Consider the following 11654-nt stretch of genomic DNA (forward strand, 5'->3'; position numbering starts at 1 on the left):
ACCAAAACCAACATGCCGTATACTTTATTGAAAATTTGGTACGATGAAAAACTATATCTTTATCGTATCAAAAATGTCAGTATACCGTACATAAGTATACCTCATTTTCGGTATGTTATACTGAAATTTAGACTATCGTAGTTTTGTAGTCTATCAGACTTTCAATATCAATGAAATAGAATATTTGATTTTTAGAATATTATTATTTAGATTTTAAAAATATATTTATATTTCACAATAGATTTATAATTTTAAAATATACTATTATATATAGTTTATATTTATATTTTACTGTATATTCAAATTTGGTATATACCATATTTTTCGGTATGCCGTAGTATGTGAAAATTCATATCTTATCTTACCTAATGATTTCAGTTCGATATATATTGTACCGAAATTACGATATAAAAAAATCAGTATTTATTCAGTACAATAGGACTGATATTTTTGTATTACCCCCCTCCACCCCCCACCCAAAACTTTTCACACATGTTAATGATGGTAAGTTTTAATTGTTTCACTTTTTACTTTATCTTATTTTTGGCTTAACATTTTTTTTCCCTTTTTCCTTTATACTCCCATCTTCTCATAAAAACAAAAATATTTTCCATTTTTAAATATTCTATAAAAATATCTTTTCTATTTTTGGTAACTTCTTTCTTTCTAATAACATAGATCACATTCTCCACTAACAATACTATAATTATCTTTTATTTCTACATCTTTCTTACTTTATCAATTGTGCATTAATTCTCGTGTCTTATAAATGTTTATATTTTTGTGAGATGGAGGTAGTATTTTTTTTGGATGACAAGATATAAAGACAATAGGTATGACCGTATAAATCCCATTTTTTGGTGAAAGACTTTTGTTCGTTCTAGTTTCTTCAATGACATCTTCACTTCCAACAATGTTTCTCTTTCCTTTTTGAAATTTATTTATATTTATTTACAGAAGTGTAAATTACATGATCAATCATTTTCCATTCAATATCTCTCCTCTTCTAAAAATCGGATTGGACGGTTTGATCAGCTCGATCACATGTCTGGTCCGCTTTGGATTTATAAACCGTTTGTATATTGAAAAGATGAAATAGAAAAAATTCGTCAACGGTTGAAGCAATTTTTATTAAATTATTAACTATTCATTTTACTTACTCTTTGTCTCTATATATATCGGCTTGTTATTTAATTCTTTTATTTTCTCCACAATTTTCTCTATACACACTTCTCAAAATTGAATTTCTGGCTGCTCATCAATTTTGACTCTGGGTATTTTTTGTAGAAAAAATAAAGAATATGTAGTGAATGGAATTTGATTAATTTGGCATTAAATCATACATGATATGGGGAAGTTACAAACGAACATGATCAAACCAACCTAAATTGTAGAGAACATTGATTTTGATGCACTCCATTTGTTCAATATATTACCAAAAATATCATAGAAATTTAAAACAATTTGATGTTGATTAATTTCCATGCTTATGAAACCTTGTCCATCATAAAAAAAATTGCATCTCCTTTGAGTTGGGCCAATTATACACACCCCTCCACGCCTTCCATCCTGCCCCACTTGTTACAAATTGAAGAGGGCTGCCCAAATTAGCAAAATAAAATTAGAATAAACTATTAAATACTAGTATTATATATATGAATTTTCTTTAAATTATTAAAAAAAATGTTTACCTGTTAGAACTAGAAATTTGCTGCATGCGACTCTCGTAGTGCCTCATCCAAATCCTATTTAATTTTTCCAATTTTAGTTATATAAGAATATACGTACACGTAATAGACGTAATATGAATATGGTAACCATACTTTTTTAGATGTGGTACAAAATAGAAACAAAATTGACAAGTCATATATTTTCATAGAAATATAGAATGAGAATAGCAAAAGTGATATTGATATATGATATGAAAATTAAACCTGCAATCAATTTGAGAGTATTTGTCTCTAGGAACGACTCCTCTCCAGTAATAGACCTGATCTTCAGGATCAGTAAAATATTTGTCTTGCATTGGTGTTGTGTCAAAAAAGAAAAATTCCGCAATATCTGTTTCCATATATTTTATGTAAAAATCATGGATTAAATATGCCCGGTCAATGGATTTTGACCAAATAATAAATGTGACGAGACATTTAATTTTGTGAAATTAAATGACATAGCGTCGATCTACATTTTACATAGGTAAATGTAGTATATTCACTTTCTCAAATCCGATTTCCGGTGAGTGAGAAATAGTGGATTAAAGTTGGGCATAATTAGCTTTTAATTAAAGCTTGGAGATGGAGCTTAGGGAATAATTAACTAGTGTTAATTATCCCACATTGGAGGATTAACACATCTTTAATGTGTATAAATTAAGTGACTTTATGTTACTTAATAATTATAGTGGACCAAGATGGGTGAAAGAGCCCACACGCGCGCGCCGCCGCCGCCGCCCGCCCGCCCGAGCCCGAGCCCGTGCACGTGCTCGTGCTCGCGGTCGCGGGCCGCGGGCCGCGGGCCTCGGGCCTCGGGCCCGAGCCCGATCTCGATCTTGGACTTGGATCTTGGCAATTGGTCTTTGGGTGGGCTTGGTGCTTGGCCCAAACTATTCTTTTTGGACCACCGCCGAGTCAGCAATCCAAGTGGCTTGACACGTCATCAAGCGAGGCACAGTCACGGTTGCCACGTGAGAAATCCACACGCTCCACACACGGGTGGCACATTACAGCCACACGCCTGTAACCGACGTCGGTTACGTTTTTGCCATGATGAGCCTTCAATGGCTGGTTGACCCTGCATGGTGGTTGGCCTATAAATAGGCTAGCCATACCACTGCATTAGGACACACACCTACAAGCATTCTCTGCATAAGCTCTCTCCCTCTCCCTGCATTGTCTTTCTGTCGAAGCTCTGCCCTCTCCTCCATCTCGTTCGCCGGAGCTCTGCTGATTGCGGTGCTGCATCAGAAGAGACGTAGCCGTTTTACCTTTGGGGACGACACGCCAAACCGAGAGCACTACCGGGGCGTATCTCGTCTTGCGGGAAGAGGCCTCCTCGACTCGGCTGTCATAGCATACTGGTTTAGTCGTTTCATTTTCGTTGTAACTTCAGTTCTTTTTTGTATTCCTTCTTTTGGGTTGTATTACGCCCGGTTTTGTTATCTTGTAATCCCAGAATCCAACAATCGCAAGACGAGATAGCTTGCCTTTGAAGGAATTTGAACTTCTAAACTGAACTAAAACTTCCGAAACATTAACACCTTTTGCTGGAGATGTCGACGGAATCCAACACTGCTGCTGCCAACGCCACCGCCGCCATTCCCTCCACCATGGCGACCACTGGACCGGTCAACACTTCATCGATTCCCTCGATGATGCCAACTCCTGGCTTCCCAGCCGCTTCATCCACCGTCCCTTGGGTTTGGGACAACCCCTTCGGGGCGTCCACTGGTTCCACCTTTGGTGGTTCGGTTGGTTCCACTTTTAGTGGTTCCTTCGGATCCTTTAATGGATCGAGTGTTGGTGCCTTCGGGCTCAATACTAGTGTTGGATCTTTCGGGATCAACACGAATGCTGGGGCCTTCGGGTCTCATGCGGGTGCTAGTCCCTTCGGGGCTGGTACGACCATGGCGGGCTCTATGCCCAACATGAATGGTGGGGGCTCTATGCCCAACCAAGTTGTTGGCTCCTTCGGGGGCAACGGAATTGGTTCCTTCCAAGGACCAACTGCGGCACCTTTGGCACCAAGAATGATGCCACCTGCCGAGAAGCCACCAAAGTTTGGAGGATCTGACTTCAAGCGGTGGTACCAGAAGATGTTGTTCTACTTGACAACATTGGGCGTCGCCAACTTCCTCACGGAGAACGAGCCGCCCACACCAAGCGACCAAGAGACTAGGCTCGAAGTCATGGCAGATTATGAAGCTTGGAGGAAAGGAGATTACCTTTGTAAAAATTTCATTCTAAGTGCTTTAGATGATAGTTTGTACAATGTATACTCCAATGTAACCACATCTAAACAAATGTGGGAAAACCTAGAAAAGAAGTATAGCATAGATAATGCTGCAGGGACGGAACAAGTTGTAGCATCCAAGTTTATGGACTACAAAATGGTCGACTCTCGACCCGTCATGGAGCAAGTCCAAGAGCTCCAAATGATCATCCACTCATTAGTGGCTGAAGGGATGACCTTGCCCGATAAATTCCTAAGGTGCACGATCATTGACAAGCTCCCTCCAAGTTGGAAGGACTTCAAGAGTTATCTCAAGCACAAGCGAAAGCAGATGACCCTTGAAGACTTGATCGTGAAGTTGCGCATTGAGGCCGACGTGCGCAAAAGTGATCAGAAGGCTAAAGGCTTCACCCCAAATGAAGCCAAAGCCAACCTGTTGGAGCGGGGCGGTCCCTCCAACAAACGCCCTCGCCCAAACCGTCCAAATGACAAAGGGAAGGGAAAGCAGCCTTCAAGGAAGTTTGAAGGCGACTGCTACAAATGTGGCAAACCGGGCCACTTTGCCAAAGACTGCCGCAGTAAGAAGAAGAAGCCGGCAGCCCACGTCGTTGAGAAGGAGTTCAAGGACTGGGATGAGAACGACCTCATTGCAGTGGTCACTGAAGAGGTTAACCTTGTTGATAACAAGGGAGGCTGGTACATCGACACCGGCGCTACTGCTCATGTTTGCTCCGACAGGAGCAAGTTTGCCTCCTACACTGCTGTTGAAGGGAGGAAGATCAACATGGGGAATCAAGCATCGTCCGAAGTCCTCGGCGTTGGCAACGTGATTCTCATGATGACGTCTGGCCTAACTATCACTTTGAAGGATGTGCTGCATGTCCCGGACATCCGCAAGAACCTAGTGTCAGGATCAATACTAGTTAATAAAGGGTTTAAACTTGTATTTGAGTCCGATAGGTTTGTCTTGTATAAGTTTGGAAAATCCATCGGAAAAGGTTATGTAACCGATGGGCTTTTCAAGCTTAGTGTAGCAACTCGAAGTGTTGCGAAGCCATTGGCCAATAAGAATAAAGCATCTACTTCCTCTTATTTGATTGAGTCTTCAAATTTGTGGCATTGTAGATTGGGACATGTAAATTCAAAAGCCATTAAAAGATTAGTAAATTTAGATTTACTAAAGGCTAATGAATTGGATATCCAAGATAAATGTGAAATTTGTCTTGAAGCAAAAATGACTAAGTTGCCGTTTCACTCGGTTGAACGAAGCACAAAACCCCTTGAATTAATTCACACGGATGTATGTGATTTAAAGATGTTGCAAACTAGAGGTGGTAAAAAGTACTTTATCACTTTCATAGATGATTGCACAAGATATTGCTACATTTATCTTTTAAGAAGCAAAGATGAAGCAATAGAGGCGTTCAAAAATTATAAGAACGAAGTTGAGAATCAACTTGGTTGTAAAATCAAAATGATTCGAAGCGATAGAGGAGGCGAATATGTAGCCCCGTTTGAGGAGTTATGCAACGCAAGTGGTATAATTCATCAAACAACTGCTCCATATTCACCACAATCTAATGGTGTTGCAGAACGCAAGAATCGAACTCTAAAAGAGATGATGAATGCACTGCTACTCAGTTCAGGATTACCACATAACATGTGGGGGGAAGCTGTTCTGACAGCAAACTATATCTTGAATAAAATCCCTCTCAAAGGAAAAGATGTTACTCCTTATGAGTTGTGGAAGGGAAGGAAGCCATCCTACAAATACCTCAAAGTGTGGGGGTGTTTGGCAAAGGTGATGGTTCCTCCGCCCAAAGAAGTTACAATCGGACCTAAGACGGTTGATTGCATCTTCATTGGATATGCACTTAACAGTAGTGCATATCGATTTGTTGTTCACAAGTCTGAAATATCGACTATCACAGTAGGAACAACAATTGAGTCGAGGAATGCTGTATTTCTCGAAAATACCTTTCCTTGCAAAGATAAGGAAAAGGTATCAACCAATTCTGAGACAAGAATTGAAGAAGCCACTAGTTCTAAACAAGTGGAAGAAGAAGCCACTAGTTCTAAATCAACAGATGCGGAACCTGAATCGCGCAAGCGTGCAAGGCCCGATCCAAAAGATACAGTACTAAGACGTGGTAATAGAGTCAGAACACCAAAAACTTTTGGTCCTGACTACATTGCTTTCATGTTGGATGAAGAACCAACATCGATAAAAGTAGCCTTTGCTGGCCCAGACGGGCTGCATTGGAGAGAAGCTGTTCAAAGCGAAATTGATTCAATTTTGCTAAACCACACATGGGTGTTGGTTGATTTGCCCGAAGGTGCTAAACCTTTAGGATGCAAATGGGTTCTTAAAAGAAAGTTTAAGGCCGATGGAACAGTTGATAAGTATAAAGCCCGATTAGTAGTAAAGGGTTTTAAACAAAAAGAAGGACATGACTTCTTCGATACCTATTCACCTGTAACAAGGATTACATCTATCCGGGTGCTTCTCGCTATTGCTGCATTGCACAATCTCGAGATTCATCAAATGGATGTAAAGACCGCGTTTCTGAATGGTGAACTAGAAGACGAAATCTACATGGAACAACCCGAAGGGTTTGTAGTACCTGGACAAGAGAAAAAGGTATGCAAGCTCGTGAAATCCCTATATGGATTGAAACAAGCGCCATTGCAATGGCACTTGAAGTTTGATAATGTGATGTTATCAAATGGGTTTAAAATCAACGAGTGCGACAAATGTGTCTACATCAAGAGCACTAATAACGGTCATGTTATAGTGTGTCTCTACGTTGATGATATGTTAATCTTGGGTAGCAACACTCAAGTAATTAACGATACAAAGGCCATGTTAAAGAGAAACTTTGACATGAAAGACATGGGTCTAGCCGATGTAATTCTTGGAATGAAGATTCTAAGAACGAATGATGGAATCATCTTAACACAATCACATTATGTTGAGAAGATATTGAATAAATTCAAAGCCTATGATGGCGCGCCGGTTAAGACTCCAATTGAACTCGACGTTCACTTGAGCAAAAACAAAGGCGAGCCCGTTGCACAAGAAGAGTATGCACGGGTCATCGGGTGCATTATGTACTTGACTAATTGCACTCGACCTGACATTGCTTGTGCCGTGAACAAGTTAAGTCGTTACACGAGCAATCCAAGCAAAGAGCATTGGAGAGCTCTTGTGAGGGTTTTGAGATATTTAAAACACACTCAAAATCTTGGGCTACACTTCTCGAGATACCCCCCGGTGCTTGAAGGGTACTGTGATGCCAATTGGATATCCGATAATAGAGACTCACTTTCAACAAGTGGATATGTCTTTACTATTGGGGGTGGTGTTGTATCGTGGAAATCCACAAAACAGACCTGTATAGCCCGATCAACAATGGAATCGGAGTTCATTGCCTTGGATAAGGCTGGTGAGGAAGCCGAGTGGCTTAAGAACTTCCTTGAAGACATTCCATGTTGGTCTAAGCCAGTGCCACCAGTGCTGATTCACTGCGATAGCCAAGCGGCTATTGGAAGGGCAAACAATGGTTTCTATAACGGTAAGTCTCGACATATACGTCGACGACATAACACCGTGAGACATTTGATCACAACAGGGGTGATTACAATTGACTATGTGAAGTCAATAGATAATCTAGCGGATCCGCTAACCAAAGGGTTAAACCGTGATCAAATGAATAAGTTGCTAGAGGGAATGGGTTTGAAATCCACAAACTAAAGAATTGTCATAGTGGTAACCCAACCATGATGACTGGAGATCCCAAGAACTTGGTTCAAAGGGACAACTAAGCTATGAGAGTTCATGAGAAACACTCAACTATATCTATTCCCTAGAGAGCAATAGAGTGTTGGAGAGCTTGCCTCGTGGTAAAGGCTAAGTCTATGACTTTTAATGGTTCTTAAGGATCTCAAAGAGATGGAATTCTCAAAGAGACCAAGTATGGCAAGGTACTTGACTAAGAATCACCTACGTAAGTGCGAAGTGTGGTCGCTTCATAAAAAACGCACTTATGAATCCAAAGTGGTGTCCAAGACCGCAATGGACACAAAACGTGAGAACGGATGAGGTTGAGGTGTTTAAGTGTTAACACCATTGTCTCGGTGCACGCCGTGGGGGATTAGTTCAAAGCATCGCGCTACTAAGCCGCCTGTGTATCCGATGGTGTCGACTATGGAGGGTTCAAAGTCAACAACTACCTATCCTTATGCTTATATACCTCGCGAGGGTTGAGCTTGTGTCTGCATGCATATGCATTCGGCTATTTCCACTCATGTGGGGGATTGTAAAAATCATGGATTAAATATGCCCGGTCAATGGATTTTGACCAAATAATAAATGTGACGAGACATTTAATTTTGTGAAATTAAATGACATAGCGTCGATCTACATTTTACATAGGTAAATGTAGTATATTCACTTTCTCAAATCCGATTTCCGGTGAGTGAGAAATAGTGGATTAAAGTTGGGCATAATTAGCTTTTAATTAAAGCTTGGAGATGGAGCTTAGGGAATAATTAACTAGTGTTAATTATCCCACATTGGAGGATTAACACATCTTTAATGTGTATAAATTAAGTGACTTTATGTTACTTAATAATTATAGTGGACCAAGATGGGTGAAAGAGCCCACACGCGCGCACACGCGCGCGCCGCCGCCGCCGCCCGCCCGCCCGAGCCCGAGCCCGTGCCCGTGCACGTGCTCGTGCTCGTGCTCGCGCTCGCGGTCGCGGGCCGCGGGCCGCGGGCCTCGGGCCTCGGGCCCGAGCCCGATCTCGATCTTGATCTTGATCTTGATCTTGATCTTGGACTTGGACTTGGACTTGGATCTTGGCAATTGGTCTTTGGGTGGTCTTTGGGCTTGGTGCTTGGCCCAAACTATTCTTTTTGGACCACCGCCGAGTCAGCAATCCAAGTGGCTTGACACGTCATCAAGCGAGGCACAGTCACGGTTGCCACGTGAGAAATCCACACGCTCCACACACGGGTGGCACATTACAGCCACACGCCTGTAACCGACGTCGGTTACGTTTTTGCCATGATGAGCCTTCAATGGCTGGTTGACCCTGCATGGTGGTTGGCCTATAAATAGGCTAGCCATACCACTGCATTAGGACACACACCTACAAGCATTCTCTGCATAAGCTCTCTCCCTCTCCCTGCATTGTCTTTCTGTCGAAGCTCTGCCCTCTCCTCCATCTCGTTCGCCGGAGCTCTGCTGATTGCGGTGCTGCATCAGAAGAGACGTAGCCGTTTTACCTTTGGGGACGACACGCCAAACCGAGAGCACTACCGGGGCGTATCTCGTCTTGCGGGAAGAGGCCTCCTCGACTCGGCTGTCATAGCATACTGGTTTAGTCGTTTCATTTTCGTTGTAACTTCAGTTCTTTTTTGTATTCCTTCTTTTGGGTTGTATTACGCCCGGTTTTGTTATCTTGTAATCCCAGAATCCAACATTTTACTCGTAAATGCAGTACGTTGAACAATTCAAATCAGGAAAATACATTGTTCAGTAGAAATTAAAATTACAAATCCTAGACAAAGCAAATTAAAACCCTAGAAAATAAAAATACAAGTCATACATTTTTTTTAAAAAAGGATAAAACTATAGCTTCTTCATTTGTGCGCGAAGGTAGGAGATCATCTCATGGTGCAACTCGAGATCGAACTCTGACATTGTCGAGGTATCTCTCGATGTCAACTCCGTCAGCTGGCTCATCCGCCAGGTAATACTCATCTCCGACATAGAGTCGGAGATCTTATCCAGAGACTGATTGGGTGGCGGTGGCGGCATAGCGGGGTAGCTCGCAGTTGTCTTCCCCTTCGCTTTCCTCTTTGCCGTCTTTGTTCCCATCGGACGGCTTTGAGTGCTAGGGGATGAGAAGAAGACGTCGTCGTCCGTCACGTTGAGGTCGATCGTCGGACCTCCTTCGCTCGAAGAGTAGTTTCCGGCTGCGGAAACTTTGGTTCTCTTCGACACCCCACTTGCCGTCGGTTCGGCCCCACCGGTGTACTTCGGGCTCTTCTCGACAATCTTCCAAACGTCAAAGTACTTGAAGTGCTTCTTCCCGTCAGCGAAGAACTCCGCCTTGGCCTTCTCCACGAGGTCCATCTCGATGTGGCCGCTCGGACACATCCGGATTACGTTGGTCCACTTGCCATTCCACTTGTTCATCTCCTTCTGGACCCAACTTCAATGCTTGCCCAGCTTCATATAACTTCGCTCGAACGACCCTCTAGGACGACCAGCGTTGTACTTCTCCGCAATCCGCTGCCAGAACACCTTGCTGCTCTGCTGGTTGCCGATGATAGGATCCTCGGAGACGTCGACGAAGTTCTTGGCCAGCCACAATGTCTCGTGTGGACTATACTTCTTCGGCCCCTCATCATCCGCAACCTTGCCCTTGCCCCTCCTTTCAGCGGGCTCCATATCACTGATCTCGTACTCATCAGTGCTAACTGACGAGTACCAATTGTTGACGTATGCGAAGGGGGTGATGACGGCACGTGCCAATTGTTGACGTTGACGAACTCGTTCATCTGACGTTCATCGCTGTTAAACCACTCCATAGAAGCCGAAAATATGGGAATACAAGAGAATTGAAATGGATAAAGTGCGGAAGAATGGTGGCCAAATGTTCAGTATTTATAGACAAAAATTCGAAAAAATAAATAAATAAATTTTTAGGGACTTGCAGCCCGGCCCGGAGAGCATCTAAAGCTGGGCCGGGACGCGTTCATTGCGGCCCGGGCACACTTAACGCCGGCCAGGCCGGACCCCGGGAGCGTCCCCATGCCGCAACTGCGGCCTCGGGACCAGCCTGGGCCGGAACTTTCTCCCCTCCAACGCCACGCACGGGCCGGGACTCGCTCATTACGGCCCGGCCCCGCTCATTAAGGATGCTCTAAAAGAGAATAATATTGCAAGGTGGTATATACTAGTTGATACTTTCTTTGTATTTTTGTATATTCGTAAATTTGTTCTATTTTACCAGAATATAATTATACTTGTATTAATTGGTTTGACAGATCAACTGAGCTGGATAGTCCCTATCATCCTCGCAGATTGGGATAGATCAAGCTGCCCACAGAATTTAGATAATATATGATGTAACACTAGTTATTATTTTTATCTTTATTTTTATTTAAATTACCTCCACTAAAATATTTTGATCTGTTGATTCGATTTTTTTTATACTGTTTGGAATTTTCAAAAAAGACCAATGGTAATCATAGTATGTGACATGACATTGTATCTGTAATGTGTTTTAAGTTAGTAAAAATTGGTATTAATTTCTTACAGTTATTATACTCCATAATTAAACGTCCAAATTAATAAGAATTTTGGTTATTGTAAAATTAAGATACATCAGTGCTCGAAAATAAAGTATACTAGTAACCTGCAAGATGTTGTTTTCTTGGGTATTTTTAAAAAATAATATGTCCGATTAAATAATAAAAAAATTTATTAACATGATCCATTTTCGTGTTCTGAAGTGCAAGAGATGTATTCCATAGGGATAAGCCCATGTGAGCAACACAAAATATCACTGGACTACAAATATTATAGCATAAAATATTTCTCTCCAATAATTTTGCAGCGTTATGTGCCACCTTATTAATGTTATCTTTATATAGAAATATATACATACTACAAAGATAGGGGTGAGTT

This window comes from Salvia splendens, chromosome 2 (assembly GCF_004379255.2).
Source record: "Salvia splendens isolate huo1 chromosome 2, SspV2, whole genome shotgun sequence".
NCBI classification, from domain to species: Eukaryota; Viridiplantae; Streptophyta; class Magnoliopsida; order Lamiales; family Lamiaceae; genus Salvia; species Salvia splendens.